We start from the raw sequence: 22125 nt of genomic DNA, 5'->3' as shown, positions 1-22125 counted from the left end.
TGATAAAGAAAAGTGTTTTGTAGAAGGTAGGATTTTAGCTAAGATTTTAATGAGGCTAAGGAAGCCAGGAGGCAGAAATGAGGAAGAGAATTCCAAGTATTGGTAGACAGCCAGTGAAAATGCCTGGGATCTCAGAGATGAAATGTCTTGCATAAGAACAGTATCACAGTATCACAGGGTACATGGCAATTAATAAAATGTGGAAAGACTAGAGAAATAGGTTAGATGACACATTAAGAAGAGTTTTAATGCCAATGGACTGAATATTTATTTGGGAGGTAAGAGGAAGTCTCTAAAATTTATTCAATGAGAGGTAACATGGTCAGATCTAAGCTTTAAGAAGATTAATTTGACAGCTAAGTGGAAGATATATAAGAATGGGATGAGATGAGGCAGAGAGATTAGGAAATTGCATTACTTTGTGTGAGAAATAATGAAATCTTGGACCAATGTGGTAGCAGTTTCATAAGATAACAAAAATAGATTTTTCCCTCAAGAAGCTTATACTTTAATAGCTAAAAATAATAATAATATAGAAAGAAGCTTAAAAGTGGGAGAGGAATACCAAGAAGTTACCTGAAACAGGCATAATGGAGAATTCCTAAGATGTACAAAAGCAGCATAGCTTGCAAGAAATGGGGAGAAAAGTCTCTTCTTTCCATAGAGGCCCTAGAGCCCATGGCTCTGTCCTCCAGTAAAAGGGTCCAATAAGAGGAGCAGAAATTGAAGGAAAAACAGGATAGAGTAATATGAGGAAAATATGGAAAGAAGAGTATTGAGGAAAAAAAGATAATTCAGCATCAAGTGTAGGTCAAGAAAGATGAGAATTTTAAATGGCCATTATTTTTATCAATTATGATATCACCAGTAACTCTCTAGAACAGATTTAATTGGAAGATAAAGTCAGAAGTCAGAATATAGGGAGGTAAGAAGAGAATAAGAAAAAAAAATAAAGTTTAAATGCTTTTTTAAGTGGCCTTCCTTGGAGTTTAGCCATGAAAGAAAGGAGAAATATGGAATGAAAGCTAGTGGGGATGGAACGATGTGGGGGATTTTTAAGATTGGAGGAAACATGATCATATCTGCAGACTGCAGGGAAATAACAGGCAGACTGGAGAGATTGAAGATTAATGAAAGAGTATAGATAATCGAGGAGGCAATCTCCTGGAGAAGGCAGGATAGAAAAATGTCATTTGTGTATGTAGAGGAATTTCTCTTGGGAAAGAAAAGTGCAACCTCTTCACATGAGAGAGGTGAAAACAGAAATAGCGGCAGAGAGCATTTGGGAGATATGAGATGAAGACCTTAGAATCAGAAGCTCTTAGTGAATGGTCTGAATTTTTTTTTCAATGAAATATCAAACTAAATTCTCAACTGAGTGCAAGGAGAAGGAAAAGTTATGGAGGATTTGAAGAGGAATAAAAACATTTAGATAAGTTGCTGTGGTGAGTGGGGTAATGAGTCAATTATCAACATGTAAAAATGTAAAAAGAGGGAGAATATTCATCCCCGCAGTAACTTACTTTTTACTCAATTCTTGTAAAGAATGTTTCAGATAATGTACATAAAATACTAAATTAAAAAAGCTAGTTCATATAGGAGAATTGCTAGAATAAAACCTACTTAGATAGGTAGTATAGTGGTTAGAACACAAGGCCTGAAGTTGGGAGGAACTGGGTTCAAGTCTAGTCTCAGATATTTTCTAGATATGTGATCCTGATTGCCTAGACCTTGCAGTTCTTCTGTATGGAGACTAAGACTAAGATAAAGGCTTTTTTAAAAAAAACAATGAAACCTAGCACAGTAGATTACTGATCTATGTCTATTAAAATTGAAATTTCCAAGTGAACTATGATTAATCAATCATAAAAGCCTAGTGTCCACAATATAAAAGATTGAATACAAGTTTCATGATATTAAAACCTTAGAATATTTTTTTAATTTCCATCAGTTAGCAAACATGTTTTTGAATATTTTATTTCAATAAGTGGTATTCTAAAATAATTTCCTAATTAAAACATAATATTTATCTAGAAGTTTTAAAAAAGAAGTCAAACATTTTAATGATATTTGAGGCATCCCTGTTTACTCTTTATGAATCACACATTTGTTCCATCTTGCACTGGGTCCACAGGACACAACATTTTCTTTCTTATTAAGTGTTTCTCCATGCCTAAGCGACACTTGCTTATACTTTTTGATGTCTTTGTGAGGATTTGGGGGTGTTTTCAATTTCTTTGAAATTCCTTATTATATAAGAGAATAGGTTTTAATCAATGATACATGCAAAGCCCAGTGGAATTGAGCATTGGCTACAGGGAGGGGAGAGGAAGTAAGGAAAAGAACATGAATCATGTAACTGTGAAAAAAATATTCTAAATTAATTAATTAATTATTTTTTTCAATTAAAAAAGAAATTCTTTATTATATAAGTACATATACACATTAGCCTTTTTGTGAATTTTCCAAAGTTCATTATAAATATCAAGTTGGCTTTGTCTTGTCATCCATTAAGCTCCTGATATATATCTCAGCTGACCAGTTATTGGGACATATTATGGAAATATATATAGCAAATTGCCTGACAAAGCTTAATTAATAATATAAACCTGTTACTATAAAATAAAAGAAACCAAACATATATCAACCTGAATATGAATCTAATGTCTTTTTGTAGAGGATTATATGCATAGATATAAACATTTCCTTTTTCTCTTTCTCTCTCTCTACCTGTCTGTCTATGTATCCATCCATCACTCTCTCTTTCCTTCTTTCTCTCTACCAAATACCTATACATGAATATGCATTTATAAATATAACTGTAAATTATAGCTGTATATATACAGATATCTGCATTTATACAAGCATGTATATATGGTTATATTATATAAATATATGTATTTATGCATGCAAATGCAGGTATTCTATATGAATGCTATATACATAACTCTAAAGCCAGGACCCTCTTAGTTCAGGTTTGGTACTGGGACAAAAAGAGTCACTCATAAATCATTGAAGATTTCACAAAGGAGAAGGCTTATTTTGCCCTGAAACAGGAATGATGTGCAACAAGAACACACAGTGACAGCCTCTTTAGAAGCATTGCCTCTCATCTCTTACTGGAAAGGGTATGATGAGTCATATGGTATCAGGCTGGGATCTTTTATGCACTAACCATACACTAATATGTATACAATAGACAACATACCACATAAATATAACAACATATGTAAATGTGTAAAATAGACACATGTATATACCATATATGCATCTGACATGAGTACATATAAAGTACACACTATACTACCTATATATGTGTATATCTATGTATGTTTAGTTGTATGTATATTGTTTTTGCTGTTGTGTGTGTGTGTATGTGTAGCTTTAATGGTCAGTATACCCTGTAGGATACTGACCCACTGAAGTGTACAGTACCTGCTGTATTTTTCACTTGTGGAGGTTCTCCTTCCACCCCATACATGGTGAATGTATCATTGATGTTTAGCTCAAATAATTTTGTACTGTATCATGATCCTTTCAGTAATGTCAGGTATAAGTTATATGAATTTATTGTTTATCCAATAAAAAGATGCTTTATGCTGGACTGGATGTTCAGTACCTTTTTCTCTGAGTACATCACACTTTTTTAATTCTTTGGAATATAGAGGCTTTTTTTGATTTCTAAGGCATGTCAGTTGTTCTCTCTCTAAATGGATACTGGCAAAATGACAAAGGACTTCTAAATGGAAACTCTTAAAAGGCATTTTAAAAAATGAGACTTTTTCTCAAGCAACACATATGTACATCTATTCACAAATATATATATATATATATATATATATATACAATATTAAAGTATTATGTCTACAAAAGGCATATTACTCATTTCATGTCAGTCAAACTGAGAAAATAATTCTTTGGTGTTCTATCTGTAATGCTTCATAGTGACATCCTTTTTTGGAGCATGCTTAGTAGATGTTCCAAACAAGCACATAATACTAATATTATGGCTAATAGTAATGTCTAATATTTATGTTTCACTTTAAATACATGTAAAGCACTTTGCATATATGATTTCATTTTATCCTTATAACAACCCTGAAAAGTATGTACTATTATTATCATTCCTATTTTACAGATGAGGAAAGTGCAACAAATAGATGTTAAGGATTCATGGTTACATATAGGAAAAAGTCACAAATTAGATTTGAAATCAGATTTTCTTCAGTCTAGGACTAGCACTCCATCTACTGTGCTACTTTTAAAAAATGTACAGTAATGTCTTAACTACTCTTTGTTGGCCAATATGATTCAAAGGATAATTCTATGTAATGATATTTTTTTCATTGTGCATTGGTTACCATTTTTACCACAACTTCTCACTCTTTAGAGACTGTTAGGAAGGAAGAAATGGGCTCATGAACCTTTCTTTGATTAATAACTTTATATTTAGCAAAGTACTCTGGCATATACAGGGATAAAGCACCAATGAATGAGAGAAGTGGAGAACTTACCCCTCCTATGAAGAAGTCAGGGATCTCAGGATCAGTCACTGGTGGTTCAGGTCACTATCCATTATGGCCTTAGACCTTTGCCTAGGCTAGCCAGTGTTTGTTCTAAATTTGTATTAGTTTCAGAGTTCACAGATAAGTGTAATGCCATAATACTTCACATCATTTTAACCATGGGTTAAAATATAATATAATAAAATAATATAATAAATATTAAAATATATAAATTTAAAATAAAAAGTTAAAATATAATAAAATGTAAATATAAAAATAACCATTTTAACTATGAACATTCTAGGAAGAAAGTTTTTTCTTCTAATACTGTGTCATGTGATCATGGCATAATGAAATACAATTTCTGAAAATTTTGAAGCCATAGAAAAACACATTTCTTGCCAGGAAAAATATATATTTAGGCATAATTTAACTTCTTTCTGAATTTTTACATCATTTTTATGTTGAGTATCAATAGCAAGAAGGGACAAAAAAGCAATATTGTTTTTATGTACAACTTTGGAATTTAGTATATTGAATGTAAATGTCTAATCTAATCAGACAATATATATTTTTACCACTTATTTTTCTTTCAAGTGTTTTGCATTTCTGAGCACTCAATATGAAAAATTTCTTTTCTTAATTTTTATTTTTTCCACATTACATGTTGATACAATTTTCAACAACCATTTTCTGAAAATTTCAATATGTATTCCTTCCTTTATTTCTGGCTCTCCTTCCTCTCTAGGACAACAGGTATTATGTTATAGATTATACATGTGTAAATCATACATGTGTATATCATACAATACACATTTCCCTTTTCTTCATGTAGTGAAAGAACACTTCATTTTACTTCCTGCATGAATTTTTCCCTAGTGAAAATGAAGTGTTTTTTCACCACATGAAGAAAAGTAAATGTGTATTGTATGATATACACATGTATGATTTATGCTATGCTTCAATTTCCATTCAGATTCCATTAATTCCTTCTGTGGTAATGGATAGCCTTTTTATCTTGAGGCTCTTCTGATTGTGCTGGATCCTTTCATTGCTGATAATAGTTAATTCATTCACAGTTGATCATAGCACATTATTGCTATTACTGTATATTGCATTCTTGTTCTGTTCATTTCATTTTGAATAATTTCATGTAACTTTCTGAGTTTTTCTATGATCACCTTGTTTGTTATTTCTTATGGCACAATAATATTCCATTGCAGCATGTACTGCAACTTGTTCAGTCATTACCTAATTGATGAATATTCCTTCAGTTTCCAGTTTTTAGTCACAACAACAAAATAAAAAAGCTGCTTTAAATAATTTTGAACAAGTCCTTTCCCCCAACTTTGTTCTCTTTGGAATATAGACTTCATGGTTGTATTGCTGGGTCAAAGGTTATGCATGGTTTCATGGCCTTTTGGGAATGGTTCTAAATTCTTCTCCAGAATCGTTGTATCAGTTTATAACTCCAATAACAGTGTATTAGTGTCTGAACCAATACAATGAATTTCAAAGAATTCAGATTCACTTAGTGTTTTAGTGAACCAAAAATAAAATTGCCATGAAGAAATCAGGGCTTTGTCCCATGGCTCTAGAAATTGAAGCTGCTCTGCTGGCTGACCATTTCTGTGCTTCCGTGGAGCACTGCATTACCTAGTTTGACCATTGTTCCTTCAGTTGTTCTACACCATGACCTCCTCATCTCTTTTTGTCCTAATAGAACTCTCCAGCACCTGTGGTCCCCATTCCCTGCTCCTTAAAGTGTCTTTCACAACTCAACCCTCTATTTTCTCATAGAAATATAGTTAATCATATATGATATACACTTTCTGAGGAATAGGTTTCTCTACTTTTTTGACAATCTTTCATATACCTCAAAGTATTCTTTGTTTCACAACTAAATTTTCACAGGTTTAAAAACTCTTAACTATAATTACTTAGCCATCTTATGAGAAGTAGACCAAAATATAAGAACTGAAGGAACTATCAGCATCATAAAATACAGAGATTATTTTTTGAGGCTAAAAGGTTTTTATTTTCTATGAAAGAAAACACTTTTTTCAGAAAAGTAACTAGAGAAAAAATGAATGAATATCCTTTAAATTCATTGAACTCTGAGCTATTATTGTCCCTTTCAAGATAGTGATAACTATACTTCAATGGATTTCCACTTTGGATTCAAAGTCATTAATTGAACTAATTATTTTCAGCAATGCAGGGATCAACCAAAAGGGACTCATGACACAAAAGACTATCTACTGCCATGGAAAGAACTGAATGAAAAATTGGAGTATAGCATGTTTCATTTTCTTTCGTCCATGCACTTTTTTTCATGAGCAATTTGTGTCTCACAAGATTAACATGGAAGTATGTATTATATGATTACACATAGACACATATTACCTTGGGAAAAGTGAAAGGTCAGAAAGAAAGAGAGAAGATAAATTGCAAAATGTCAGAAAAATTATTAAAAATCATAACAACATATTCTAAAATTTTTGAAAAGAACAGTCAAAGAAACAAAATAGCCAATCACACTATATCAGGGAGGTTCTACTTCAAAGAAGATCTTTACCAGATTAAGTAAATAATTTGATAATTTTAGTTACTTAATTTTTTTCCTCTTACATTAATGTTCTTTTATTTACATAGATGTATATAAAAATGTTTCCACAGGCTTGAAATTGTTCTCACCATTTTACTTAGAGAACAAAGAAGAAACATATACTTTAGTGACTGACTTATACAGAAACATTAAGCTATATCGATAAGTACTTCATCTGAGATCTTAGAATCATAGATGTAGAGATATACTCTCCAAAGTCACTAAATTTTATATACCTTTTAATATAGCCTCTACCTCTCCAGACCATTCATAAATGCCAAAGGTTAAGACAGAACAGGAAAGACTAACATACACAAAATACTTTAGAATCATATTTGTTGTAGCAAATAATGTGTGTGGGAGGGCGAGTAAGTATTTTTCAGTCAGGAAACAGGTAAACAAAAATGGAGTATAGAAATGAAATAAATGAATTATTATACTGTTTTCAGTCATTTTTTAGATGTCTCTTATTCTTTGTGTAACTATTTGGGATTTTTTGACAAAGATATTAGTATCATTTGCCATTTCCTTCTTCAGTTCATTTTACAGATTAGGAAATGGAGGAAAATTGGATTAAATGACTTGTTCAGTGTTACATAGCTGGTATCTGAGGCCACATTTGAACTAAGAAAGATGAATCTTCCTGCCTCTAGACTCATTACTCTATCCACTGAACTACTTAATTACCCCATTATTAAACTATAAATATGAAAGAAAGAGGGAGAGGCAGAATAGGGACAGACAGAGAGAGACAGACAGAGAGACAGAGAGACAATGGGTCAGAGTGTTTGTTGATTGATAATAGAATGGCAAATAGCTAAATATAAAAAAAGTAAAAGAAAATTATTACACTATAAGAAATGACTATGAAGAATGAATAGAAATGAGTAGAAATATAGCAGGACTTTTATGAAATGATCTGGGATGAAGTTATCAGACCCTATTTCCATATAAAATCACATTTGCATGTATGAAATTGCCATAATAAATAAATAAATAAATAAAGCAAAACCAAGAATGTAAAAAGAAAGCTAAAATTAATGCTCAATTATGATTAATCTTAGCCATGCAGAGTTAATGAAATGTACCTCTCCTTTTCTTGAAGAGGTAGTACACAAGTAGGATTTTGCATATGCTGTCACATATGATTGGTTCATCATTTGGTTTTCTATAAACCATTTAAAAAATTACTATGTAAAGAAAAGAATCACTGGGGACAAAAACAGACATATCTAGAAATAGCTATGATATAAAAACAAAAGACATCAATAAAAGTTTTTCAATTGGCCATGTCTACACATACATTATATATAATCTATCAAGCACATCTCTTCCACATAAGGCTTGGCCACATGGGAGAGATTTATTCCTATGGGACTCAGAGTAGGAATTTAGACTTTTCTCACACTCTCAGATTCATTATGCTTACACCCTCAAGTCCTGCTGTGTGTGTGGGGGAATCCATGAAACATAGCTTAGGTATGATTAATGTTTAAATTCTCCTCCAACGAGATGGACAGATTTCCTTCTATGAAGGCATTTACTGTACAAAATAATATATACATATATACATGTATACATACATGTATACATAATTTATAAATGCATATACATATATTTACATCTATATAATTTTTCATTGGGAGCTAGAAATTCCCTTTAAAACCATCAAGCCAAACTTTCTCCCTCCTCAATTTTTTGATAAGGAAATAAGGAAACTGAAGTGTGGAGATGTTCAGTGACTTGGTCTAAGTCACATACATATTAAGTGTGCTAAGGAGTATTTGAATTCAAGTTTTCCTGACTCTAAGGCTAGAATTCTATCTACTATATTATGCTGCCTTAATAGGGTGGCTATTTTTTGTCTTTCAATATGGGAGAGAGGGGAAAATTAAAATAGAAATGATTCATAACCATGTATAAGCTCAGCTTATTTTAACATGTCCAGTTTATATAACATGAAGGCCATTGCATCTCCTTCTAGGTGGTTGGTTGACTGTCTTTAAAAGTAGTTGCCCCTTTTCTCTCTCTCTCTGTTGCTACTCTTTTTGACCACTCATCTGCTATGTCTAGAAAATGAATATTCCAGTTCACATAAAGCATTGACCTCAGGAACTGAACTGGTAAGAAGGGAAGCCAGTCTCACATGGAAGCCCTGCAAAGCTAGGGTGCCTGGGACTGGAGCCTCAGGTGAGATGCCCACTTGGAACAGGGACTGTACTCTATAAGCATCTAAGTTAATCTGTGGAGTTAAACTGCTTCCCCTCACCAGAGACTAAGGTGATGAAAAGCATAAAGAGATTACATAGAGGTAATAAGTTTTTATATTGTTTTCATTACTAGAGAGACATTTTGAAGTAAATATTGACACTGTGGGAATAGAAACATAGAAGAAAAGCAACTGCTTGATTACATGGGTTGATGGGGATACAATTAGAAATGTAGAGTCTAAATGGTTACCCTAATGCAAATATTAAAAATATGGAAATAGGTTTTGATCAATGACACAAGTAAAAGCCAATGGAATTACTGAATTGCTTGTTGGCTACGGCAGGGGGAGGGGAGGACAAGAATGTGAATCATTTAGCCATGGAAAAATATTCTAAATTAATTAATTAAATAAAATATTTCAGTTCTTGAAAAAAGCTAATCTATTATTTATTAGTAGATTTTGATCCCAGGGGATCTCTAAGTGTAGGGGGAACAAACATTGGTGGGGCCTAGAGCTATTTGGAGATAATCTAGACACTTCCAATACCTTTGAGGGTACTGAAGAACCCTGGAAAGGTGGTGTTGGAGAGAAGGTTGAAATAGAACCTACTTAAGATGGTTGATGTTGAGAGGAAGAAGGGAAATGGTCCCTTAATCTCTTCCCTTTCACTGGATTTACAAAGAAGACACCCAAAAGGAAGAAATAGAACTTTTATTTTTCAAAAACAGTATTGTTGCAACATTCCAAAGTGCAAATCATTAAGCAAAAGGCAGGGTACTAGTAAGGCATTGTAAGGGGTCAGGGTGCAAGTCCAACCCCATACATGATCCATGGGATGACCCCTGCTACACATGTGACTAAGAAAATGCCCTCCTTAACTCAGGGGATCTGTCATAATATATCTTTTACTGAAAGAGAGCAGCAGTTAAAACATTTTTTAAAAGATCTTTTTGTATCATGATAAAAAGTAGAACTCGAAGGGAATAGTATTTGCCAAAACCATGAGTTTAAAAAGGAACAAAATGCAACCCCCTAGAAATATTGACACACCATATTATGCCTGCCCATGATAAATCCAGCCAGTGGAAATGAAGAGTAGTGTTTTTCCTCACAAGGGCCCTGTATGAGAGATGCATGATTATCTCCATTTGTAAGGTGGGTAATGAGCCAAAGAGGTTTAATGCGGAATCCAAGATGCCAGAGAGAATCATTGTCAAAGCTGGGATTTTTAAAAAAGCCATGGTTTGAACTTAAATGTATAAAATTCTTCATTTGAACTTGGGTCCTTTCAGCTCCCAAATTCATTTGGAGAGAGAAAATTTGTAAAGTCTAATGGTCCTGATTTTGTGTTCCATAATTAGAAGCAGGATAGTAAACATTGAAATCTATACTTAATAAGTTTAAAGGTTCAGCTTATCATTCTGCTTAGAAGAAGGGTAGAGTAGAAACAAAGGATAGATTCCATTTCAGGATAAGAGTGATTACTGGTGTCTTGATAACTTTTTACCCATTGAGGTCTGTTGATAAATCTTAAAAGCTGCTTTGAATGAATGGTGTCCATTGAGGTCTTTCAATAAATCTTGAAAGTTGATTTGAATGAATAGTGTTCTACAACAATCTTAACTGCCATGCTCTCATCCCTTTATCATATCTGGGATCTTAATGTATTCAATCTCCCTCTCATTTGTCTTTCTGTCCTTTATAGATAGTAAAATAAAGTATCTGTGACAAACCTTTTCTTTCTCATCCTGTGAAGTGCATATGTTAAGCCAATCAAATGAAACAAACCTGCCTTTTCTTCAGACTTTATAATGAGTCTTTCAATGGAACTTTCCATTTACCACAGTGAAATAGTTGACTTCTGGGTTGTTAATCAGAGGAATGTACATCACTTAAAAGTCTATGCACATATCTCATTATATTTGGGCAGCTCCTAATCTTCTCCAGCTGTGATAGCTTAGGTTTATTAGGTTTTGATAGGTTATACCACTTCTGGGAACTCACAACTGCTGTAGCTTGGAGTATGAATCAGCTGCTTATAAATGGCATTTCAACAGAGATCAAGGACAGAAATGCAAGGCAAAATCTGAAGTTCAAAACACTAAGAATTGGTGGAACCAGTTTGATAAGGAGTAATTTTCATTCTTGGTTAAGAGAAGGCCCTTCAATTGAACATAATAATTTTATTGTTTGCTGTCATTTGAACTCTGTTTATAATTGTGGAATTAGAATTTTATTAGACTTTTATAATATTCTTTGTAATAAATTTGTGTATACATACACTCATACATTTATAGCTTTCCATGCAGTTTAATTGTTAAAATAAATGTTCCCTGAATCTTATAGTGAGTCACAAATGTATAAAAATGGAAAAGAAAAAGGTGTTTTAGGAAACTAATGTTGGTAAGTCTCTTTTAGAATCTCAGATACAGATTGTACCATAAAGTCAAGAGCATGGATATCATTTAAGTGTAAGTATAAATTATTCTTTGGGTACAATATCTCTTCAATTGTCTTAAGACTAGTACATTATCTAGCCCTTTGAAAAGGGCAAAGCTTTCCCTTACATAGTAGGTTAAATATCCACCCAATTGGAGAGGAATCACATTCTGTAATCCTTTGTGGAATTATTTGGCTGGAAAAATACAAAGCTTCTGTCTTCATTTTGAAAGTAATAAAAGAACATACAATGCTTGGAAAATATGCTTAAGAGTATTGGTTTTGGGTTCCCCCATCCCTTTTGCTAACAATGCAAGTAATTTGGTAAAAAACAGTCTGTTCAGAGGCACTTGCTACTCACATTATTTTTTATTATGATAAAATAAGGCAGTTGTGGTATAGTAAAAAAAAATGCATTAAACTTGGAGTCATAAGACTTTGAAAACTGCAACTTATACTAATGATCCTTTGGTTATTTAACCTCAGTATACATCAATTTCCTCATCTGTAAAGTGAAGATCATGAAACTTGCCCCTACCCTGTAGGATTGTCTGGATGAAAGTGTTTTGTAAAAATGAAGCTTGATACAAATATTAACTTTTGCTATTATTATTTCTCTTAGTGGTTATACAGAAGTAGTTAGACAGAACTGAATTCCCTTGAAAGTGCAAAGAAACTTCTTGACAAATGATTCACAAGTTTTGTTTTGTTTTTTTTTCTATTTTCTCTAGTACCTTCACTCCCCAAATACACACACACACACACACACACACACACACACACACACACACACACACACACACACCTCGCATAAGAGGGATAAAAGATTAAAAGATAGCAGGACCACATAAAGGCAGTGGTTCTTTCATTCCATTAATGGATTGAGCTAAGAAATGCCTCTCTTCTGACATTTAAAGCCCTTCATAATCTGACTCCTGCTTTACTTTTCTATGCTGATGACACATTGGTTCTCTTCATGAGCTCTGGATTTTTTGCTGGTCTTTGTGCACATTAGATCTTTTTTGTCTCTGGGTCTTTGTAAATGCTATCCCTCCATACCCAAAATGCAAGTCACCCTCAACTACACATTATAGAATGTCAAATTTTATTTCTATCTTTATATCTCTTTTATTTGTCTTCTTTTGTCTGATCATAGAATCACCAGCTTAGTTCAGAATTTATCATCTAATCATTGTAACAGCATCCTAACTTGCATCCCTGCTTCTATTGTCTCCATATTCTAGTTTACCATCTTTTAATTATATCAAATATTCACTAAATGTAGCTTATCTATACTTTACATATTATCTTCTATATTAAACTATGAATTTTGAGAGGATGGTCTATGTTTTACTTTGTATCCTCCAAACTAAGTGTAGTGCCTGGCATGTAGAAAGAACTTAATAAATGTTTATTAAATAACACACTAGTCCTTTCTCAATACTACTGATTATGTGGTTTTTCTTAACTGTAGATCTAACCATTCCATTTGGTTACTGAATTAACTACTGTCTCTATGCCTTTGCCCTGGCTCACTCTCATACTTGTGATATACACTACTTTAAAAAAAAAAATCTATGTCAAAATACCGGGGTATTTTAATGCAACTAATAAATAAATTTAAAATAAGATAAATTAGTAGCTGTATTTCAATATAATTTTTATATTTATAATCCCAATTATTTTATTATGTACAAAACACACATATACATACATATTTCCATGAAGACACTGAGTCATCAGATTGTCAATGAGTTCATAACACATACAGAAAATATTTAGAACCCCTGCTCTATTTTTTCAAGACAAAATTGAAATATCACATTCTATATGAATTCTTCCCTAATTCCCCACCTCATAATATATCCCCATAATCTACATATCTATTTATATATCTACATATTTAATTCAATGTAATATGTTCTCCTTTAGGTCAAGAACTCTTTTAGGTTTGCTGTATCACCGCAGCCAAGCACAATTTCTGGATTATAAAAGACTGACACCAATTGACTGAGTCATTGATGTTCATGATTAAATCAATAAAAATGTTTTTATCTTCTGAGTTAGTGTAAGGAAGCTTTTTCAGGAAGGGATGCAAAGTTTACTGGGAATAAGCTCTCAATCACTTTGTTATGAGTTCTATGAAGAACAAAGCATGTTTAAACAAAAAGAGGGACACATTTCAGCTAAAATAAAGAAAATAATTTTCCAATTACTCAGCAACCCACTGAAATAAAATATATTCATAGAAACATATATTTATTATGGAGATAAATAATGTACTGCTTTTCTTTATACAAGATTCTCCTTTCATTGGAGGACTTAAATCAGAGGCAGAACTCTTATAGGAAAAAATATGCAACAAGAATCCCTTCCAAGTTTGATTCTCTAATTTTGATTTTACATTTTGTAAGATATTATAACAGCACTATAATGTGGCCCTTTGAAAGAGGAAAACAAGTAATTATGTCAAAGTTTTAGCATTCAGATAATACTTGATTTCCTTGTATTTTTCAAGTACTTTATCATATCATCCACAATAAGGATAGTTTTATTTCCTAATTACCTATTCTTTATATCTTTATTTTGTTTTGTCTTATGGTTGTGACTAGCATTTCCAGAATTATATAAAATGATAGTGGAGAGAACTGACATCCTTATTTTATTCCTATATTTATTGAAAAAATGTTCTAGAATATCTGATTTGCATGTGATGCTAGTTTTTTGTTTCAAATAGATGCTTTTTATGACATTAAAAAAAATCCATCTGTGTCTTTACTCTGAAGGATTTTCTTTTTAGCATAAGTGAATGTTGTACTTTGACAAAGTCTTTTTTCCATATACTTAAAAAATCATGTGACTTTGAATGTTTTATTTTTAAAAGATTTAATTATGTTGATTATTTTCCTAATGGTCAATCATCCTTACATCCTTAAAATAAATCCCTTTTCGTAAATGTAAATAATTTCATAGATAAATTGCTTTAGTATTGAAGGATCTTGCTTAAAATTTTTTGAAGCAGTATTCATTGATTTTGACCATAATTTTCATTCTGATTTACCTTTTCTTGGTTTATTTAATTATGGTCATATTTTGTCATAAAAATATGGCAGGCTATAATCTATTTTGTGAATAATTTGTGAAGAGTGAGCACTAATTATTCTTTAAATTTTTTAAAGAAATCTCTTCCGAACCCATTAGAACCAAGTTTTTTTCTTTGCTAATTCCTTTAAAACTACCCCCCATTGCTCTTTAGATGATATTATACCATTCCATACTGCATTTTCTCATGGATACAGAAGAGTCTTGCTATTTGAATTACCTTTTCTTTATATTTGTAGGTCTTTCTCCTGATTGCTTAAAGAATTTATTTTTTCTGAGTTATTAAATCTAATTCTTCCATGTTGGGAATTTTTTTTTGCAATGTTGGGAAATTTTTTTCTGGAGGTGATCTATAAATTCTTTCACTTGATATTTTATTTCTGTGCTCCGAATTTCTGAGCAGTTTTCTTATATTATGGTGTTCAGTTTTGTTTGATTCATATTCTTCTAGGACATCTATAATCTTAGGTTATCTCTACTTATCCTGTCTATCAGACCACTATGTTTTCCTTAGAGAGATTTCCTTTTATCTTTAAGGTTGTTTTTGTTTGCTTCTTTCTCTTATGTATATTTGTATTATGTATATTTCCATTCCCAATCCATTTTTTTTTGTTTCTTTGGGGATGTTTGTCATTGCATATTGAAGTTTTTTTTTCAATTCTGCCAAATATTTTTACTATACAGGCTATGAATTTTGTTCTCATAATTATCATTTCTTTTTTTAACCTCTGGAAACCTCTCTGGAACAGTGTATTATAGTCTTTCACTCTCAATATTGACAGAGTACTCCGTCTCATCAAGTATTGGTCATTTTCCCTTGTTTTCCAGTATTTGTTCGTAGATGCCTGAATTTATATATGAGATGTAGAGGAATTAATTCTTCCTACTATTTATCTATCGGCTTATGTTAAAAGACATTTACTTATTTTCCTATTGATATCAATGGTAATTTTAATCCTTCCCCCCCACACACCTTATTTTTCCTGTTGTTCCCTTGTTTCCCTTCTGATAATGGTTTCCCTTAGGAATTGGATCTTAATGTGTCTTAATCTCTTACTACTACTGTATTTTATTAACTTAGATTTCTATGTTTTGGCTTTTTGAGGTACAAAACTGGCCCCAGCTGGTGAGCTCTTTCTCTCAGACTTAATGGAGTGCTACATAGCTCCCACCTAAAGATGTTATTCTGTTCTATTCCCTCTGTGACTCATTTTTTTTCTGGACCAGTAGCACAGAATATTGTCCCATTGGTGCCATCATACCTGGGTCTGTTTTTTGTGATTTGGAATTTGTGTATTTGAGCCTCTTGCTGGGAGTGAATAGTGTGTGAGGTTCAGATCTACCTCAAAAACGATGAGTGTCCTTTCTCTCCTCCTTTATTTATTTTTTTTCTTTTGCAGAAGGCTTTTACAAAACACAGTATTGTTTTTGGGCTGGTCAGGAGGCCCCAGCAAATCAACACCTAGAATCTGGATCTCCATGCATGGAGAGATATAGGAATAGGGAGGGGTAAGTAACTAAGTTATAGGATTTAGTTGTTTCTTTTTTTTTCCTTTTTTTAAAAGCCACTGGGTATGATGGGCTAATCTTGTTGGTTTGATTGGCTACCTTTATTCCAATAACAAAGTAAATGTTATTAATAATTAATAAAATAATGTATAATAATGAATAAGTGAACTCAAAGTACTGAGTGGATTTTTTAAAACATTTTTCTTCAACATGTCCTAAACTGGGCTGATAAATGAAGATGTTTTCAGTACATATTTTCCTTTTTTAAAGAGGTTTAAGAGGTGATAAGAATTTGAATTTAGTCCTCCATCTTGTGGGTCATGTAAATCTCATCCAGTAAGTGGAGATACTTAGATTAATTTAGTATAGTTGTCAGTGACGATTAATTACATGCATAACATTGGCTGGAACTTTCAGATCTGAGCATTGACCATGATATATAATTTATATTAGAAAATGTTACCATGCCAGTTATCTGTTCTCTTAAACTTATTTAATAAAATAGGAAAAATGGGACAAAATAATTTTATAGTTTTCATAGTCATATTCATATTTCATATTTTTGGCTTTCAAAATATAAAATTTGTTAAAATTCTTACAACAGGCATTATCTGAAAAATAAAACAGACCAATAGCCATTAATTCTACATAAAACAGAATTTTGGTATGTTCTCCTTATATGTTACATGGAAAAGTAATGCATAATTTTTGAAGCACTGAAAGAACTATTTTAATCTTTAAAAAGACAGCAAAATGAATGAATCTATCTTCATCTGCCTTTGAAATTCTAGCTATGAGAAAACAAATCTGAGTTGTGTTTTTTTCATCATTTTATTTCTTAAAACTTTTTTGTAATGCTTTATCTTGTGCTAAGCTAAAGGATGTTTTTTTTAATTCATTCAGTTCCATTTTCTTAAATTTAGAGAAGTTTTGGAATAAAATAGGTAATTAATATCTGCTCTTATAAATGACAAATACATTTAAAGAAAACATTGCATTTTATTTAAAGTTTATAGACCTAACTTGAGATTTCAGAAACAAACGTGCCTTTTTAGTGGTGGGGCTTTTTCTTTGTTTGTCCTTTTCCATTCACCATTCCAGGATTTATTTCCAAAAATATCCTGTGAACTCTGAAGGGTAGCCAGCATTCTGTCACTGGTTAGTTATTGTGTGTATTATTCAATCCAACACTTCTCTCACTTAAAATATGTATGTATGTATGTCTATGTGTGTATACAGAGGGTGAAAGGAATTGTAATGAAAGTGTTTTACCTTTTGTGGGTAAGCTAGAAATCTTCCTTTCCTCCTTCACTTATCCAATGAACAACACATGAATGGACCTGCCTGTAACATCAAGCAGTAGATTGATCTTAAGTTGCACAATAAGTTGGTGAGCCATCCTGTTATATATCTTTCTACTTTCAGTTGTCACTTGATACATTCTTTTTGATTCATTTGTCAATAGAAATTACTAGTGGAAAGATATGAAATCAGATCATCTGTGTTTGAATATCAACTTTTACTTTAATTATCTGTGTTACTTTGAATAAGTCACTTCTCTTTTGTGGCTATAACTTTCCCAATCTGCAAAATAAGTGAGTTAAATTACATGACTTCTAAGTTCTTTTCCAGCTCTAAAATGATGAACTTTAAATTCTACAATTCTATAGGATACAATTTCTTATTTTATAGATGTTATAATGTTAAAGACAACTTGATTTTTTGGTTCAGTAAAACCCCATTAAATAACCCATTTTTTCTCCCTATTTTTTCTTTTAACAAAGTGCTCCCTGGGTTTGGAAATATTATTTTAAGATTACAGTGAATCCTTAGAGTATCATTAGTACTTGTTGAATTGACTAGTGTGAACTTTAAAACTACTCCACCCTACTCAGACCATACTTTAGAGGAAGATAAATTTGTAATCTCCTGATTGTAACAATGGAGACACTTGGTCTAACAGAATCAGGAATGTCTTGTGAACTGTATATTGCTCCACCCTACTTACTCTAACAAGGTCAGGAATGTCTGCACCCATACTTAAGGTTTAAGTATCTAGGAGGATGGCCTTTGATAGGCATGTGCAGAAACTGCTTAGGACCCTTGGGCTGTCCTAAGTCAAGCTAAACTACAGGAAAATGACATAAAACTGTTTATAAAGGGTGTGTCACTTCCTCTCTTCATTCTCTTTCCCTGGAGAGGTGGATCTGGCTGATGACTTCCTGTGAGCAGGCCTGGATGCCAGTTTGATCCTGGAACTCAGCCTGGAGGAGCTCCCTCAGACAGCTTCCTTGAGACACTTTTGTGGTGAATGATGAGAATGACTTCCCTTTCCCTTATCTCTCAAGGAAGACCCCCTTGGCCAAGGCCTTGAACTCCTGCCTGGCTCAACCTGAGCTGGAACAGTTTAAATTCAACTCTCCCCCCCCCTCCTTAATTCCTTCTCTTTATATTAATTAAAATCACCATAATTCCAGCTGACTTGGGTTTTTTTTTTTATTATTTGGGATATCCAATGGCAAACAATAATTAATTTAGATTTTAAGTCACAACTATAAAATTATCCTTACACTAGAATGGATCACACAAGTGACTGAATGCACAAATGAGACTCAATAAATGGGTAAATCTTCTTTTTATGAAAACAAATCAACTTTTACATTGCTATGGCCATTTTAAAAGAGCATAATGATCAACCATTCTCTAATTTTTAACCCTTCCTGTCTGTCCTTGAATCAGTACTGTGTATTAGTTCTAAGGCAGAAGAGACTTAAGGGATAGACTATGAGGGTTAAGTGTCTTACCCATGAACACACATCTAGAAAGTCTCAGTCCAGATTTAAAACCAGTGCCCCCTCCCCTTTCCAGGCCCAGTTCTCAATTTATTGAGTCAATTAGCTGCCCTATAATAAGTATTTTAAAGCAATTATTATGTGAGATATACAGTACTAGAAATTTTGCATAGAAAGAAAAAAAAACAGGGTAATGTAGCTAGCTAAAAAGTAAAGAGTAAATGGAAAGGAATAACGTTTAAGAAGACAAGAAAATAATGAAGGAGTGAGGTTGTGAAGGACTTTAAAAGCCAAATGGTGGATTTTATATTTTGTAGATTAAAAAAAAAAACACCATAATTTGTGGAGTAGAGGAGTGAGGTGATCCTACCTGTTCTTTAGGAAAAAAAATCACTTTGGAGGCTGAGGTGAGAATGTATAATGAGAAGATTGCTCAAATATAAGATCATTATGAATATGATACATCCATTCCCATTTTAAGAAATTCAATGTGATCCAAACAAAATATTTTCTCAAATCAAACCTTCCACGTCAATATTTTCTCCAGCTATCTAAGATGAGGGACAAACATATTTCATAAAAAATTGTCAATTTGTTTAGATTTCCTTTTTTCCCTCTAACTTTCTACATATCTCTAACATTAACATCCATTACATCCTCCTTTACTTCAGTGTCTGATAAAGAGGTGCCTCGTTTTACTTACCAAAGTCAGCTTCTTACAAATACCTTTGATTCTATCTCCTTTCATCTTCTTTAATATATTGTCCCCACAATCATCCCCATGCAGTCTAATGTTAATTTTCTCCCAATCTATTGTTTTTCTCGTTTCTATATACAACATAATCAAATCTCCTCACTCTTAAACAAGTCTTATTAAATTCTACCATCCCCATTAACTATCCTTCTAAGGTATAACTTCATTACTCTCCTCATCTAAACCCAATTGGCAGGGCTTATTAATGTCCTAAATACAAAAGTCAAGTAACAAGTAAATATTTGACTCCTCACTCAAATTTCTGACTGACAAATCATCATAATCAGTGCTTTCTCAACTTCCATGTTACTATTTATGGCTTTATCCTCCTCCAAGTTTTTCTCAAGCTTATGACTTCCATGTTATCCTCAGCTTCTTATTTGCATTCTCTTCTATTCAATCCTCTGGTATGCTGGCTTACAGAGTTCTTTTTAGGAAGCTCATCCATTTGTGGTATCTGCTTGCCACCCAGCTCCCACCTGGAGTTCCTTGAAATTGTAGCTCGCACAATGGCTAAACCCTGGTAAACCATCTAGACAGATAGGCTAAAATGAGTTCAGAGTAATTGACAGGCCTAAATTAGGAATAACATTCTCTGGAGACTGCATATTAATCTAGAATAATTTATTAGAACAAAAGTTAGAGTTGGAGAGAAAGAAAGACACATGGTCACATAGCTGTGCCTAACTAATGAGAGTTTAAGAATGTATGCTCACCCCATCAAAAGGTGGGACTGAGATCTGGGACCAAAATGGGTTTTCAAAACTTTCCTTTCTAAAAGGGAGGAGGGGTATAAACTTATATTAAATTCACACAATTCTAAAACATCAGTGTGTTAATGAAGTATTTATTCAGGCATATAAAAACTTCCTCCTGGCAGAAGGGGCATATGAGAACAATTCATTCTGAAGGCCATAAAGGCAACAGAAGCAGATGTTGTTGGAACTTTCTTCAACTTAAAAAAAAATTGTTCATTGCATCCTGAGCCATCACTAGTTGTCTTGATTCTTGTCTAGTGACTGGTCTTTGATGACTCTAGAAAAGAGAGTGAGGTTGATAACTGTGTGATTCATCCTCACTTGAATTCAATTATTTATACATTTCAAAAACATCACCCAGTGAAGCCATTTCTATACTCTTAGGGTACAAAGGACAACATCCATTATTTTATATAGAGGAAAAAATTAATTAATGGGTAAAAAGTTTCTGTTCTTTCTTGAAAATAATAAATGTTAGTATTCTGTGTACATATGTGTATATATATATATATACATATATATATATATAGTCTACCTTTTGAACCTGAAAAATCAACCAGTGTTTTAAATTACCACTCAAACTATTAAATTATGGAATCTCAGATTAACAGAGGCACAGATTTCTTTGATGAGCACAGACATGTGATTCAAAAGTTGAAAAAAAAACTGACCTAAGAAACTTAGGGGACTCACAAGGAAAGCATCCCTTTTCCAGGTAATACCTAGCTATGACTAGGAATTCTCCAAAACCTATTTCCTTTCCCATTATTTTCCCTCCAGCCAAAAAACAAGAGACTTATCTGTCTGCAATTTGGTATTATTATTATTATGCTATCTAAGCTCCCTTCCCTATCAAAATTCACCAGTAATTATTGGTATGGTCTGATTAAAATCTGAAATAATTTTGAACTCTAACATGAATGATAATTATTATAAGTAATTAATTTTAGATACATGTTGATCTGGTATCTATGAATAAAGAATACAAATCTGAAATAAATCTCACTCCTTCATTGAGAAATCACTTTGTGAAATTTTTTCAGTTGACTTGTCTATGTGATTGTCATTTGAAATTATTATGCTGTCTTGACTAAGGAGTATTCCTGGTCTGGACTAGCTTTACCTAACCAATTCTTGAGTGGTCAGAAATGTAAAGACATGAATCTGACGTAAATCTCAATCTTGCCTTTAGTGGTCTCTAATCATTATGAGATTCCTCGTTAATTCTGATAAAATTCTGGTAATTCTACTTTATGGTAATTGTCTATGGATTTGGAAGTTCAATTACCATTGGTCAAATCTCTCACTGATATACAAACTCAGATTGGTTAAACTCTAAAAAGAAATATGCATTAACTGTAGTAAATTTCAAAATACAACATCTTTTATAGCAGGGAAGATCTTTTCAATTTGAAATATTACATACACTTAATTATAGAAGCTTCA

This window comes from Monodelphis domestica, chromosome 2 (genome assembly GCF_027887165.1).
Source record: "Monodelphis domestica isolate mMonDom1 chromosome 2, mMonDom1.pri, whole genome shotgun sequence".
Lineage (NCBI taxonomy): Eukaryota > Metazoa > Chordata > Mammalia > Didelphimorphia > Didelphidae > Monodelphis > Monodelphis domestica.
Note: the sequence above shows the minus strand (reverse complement) of the source record.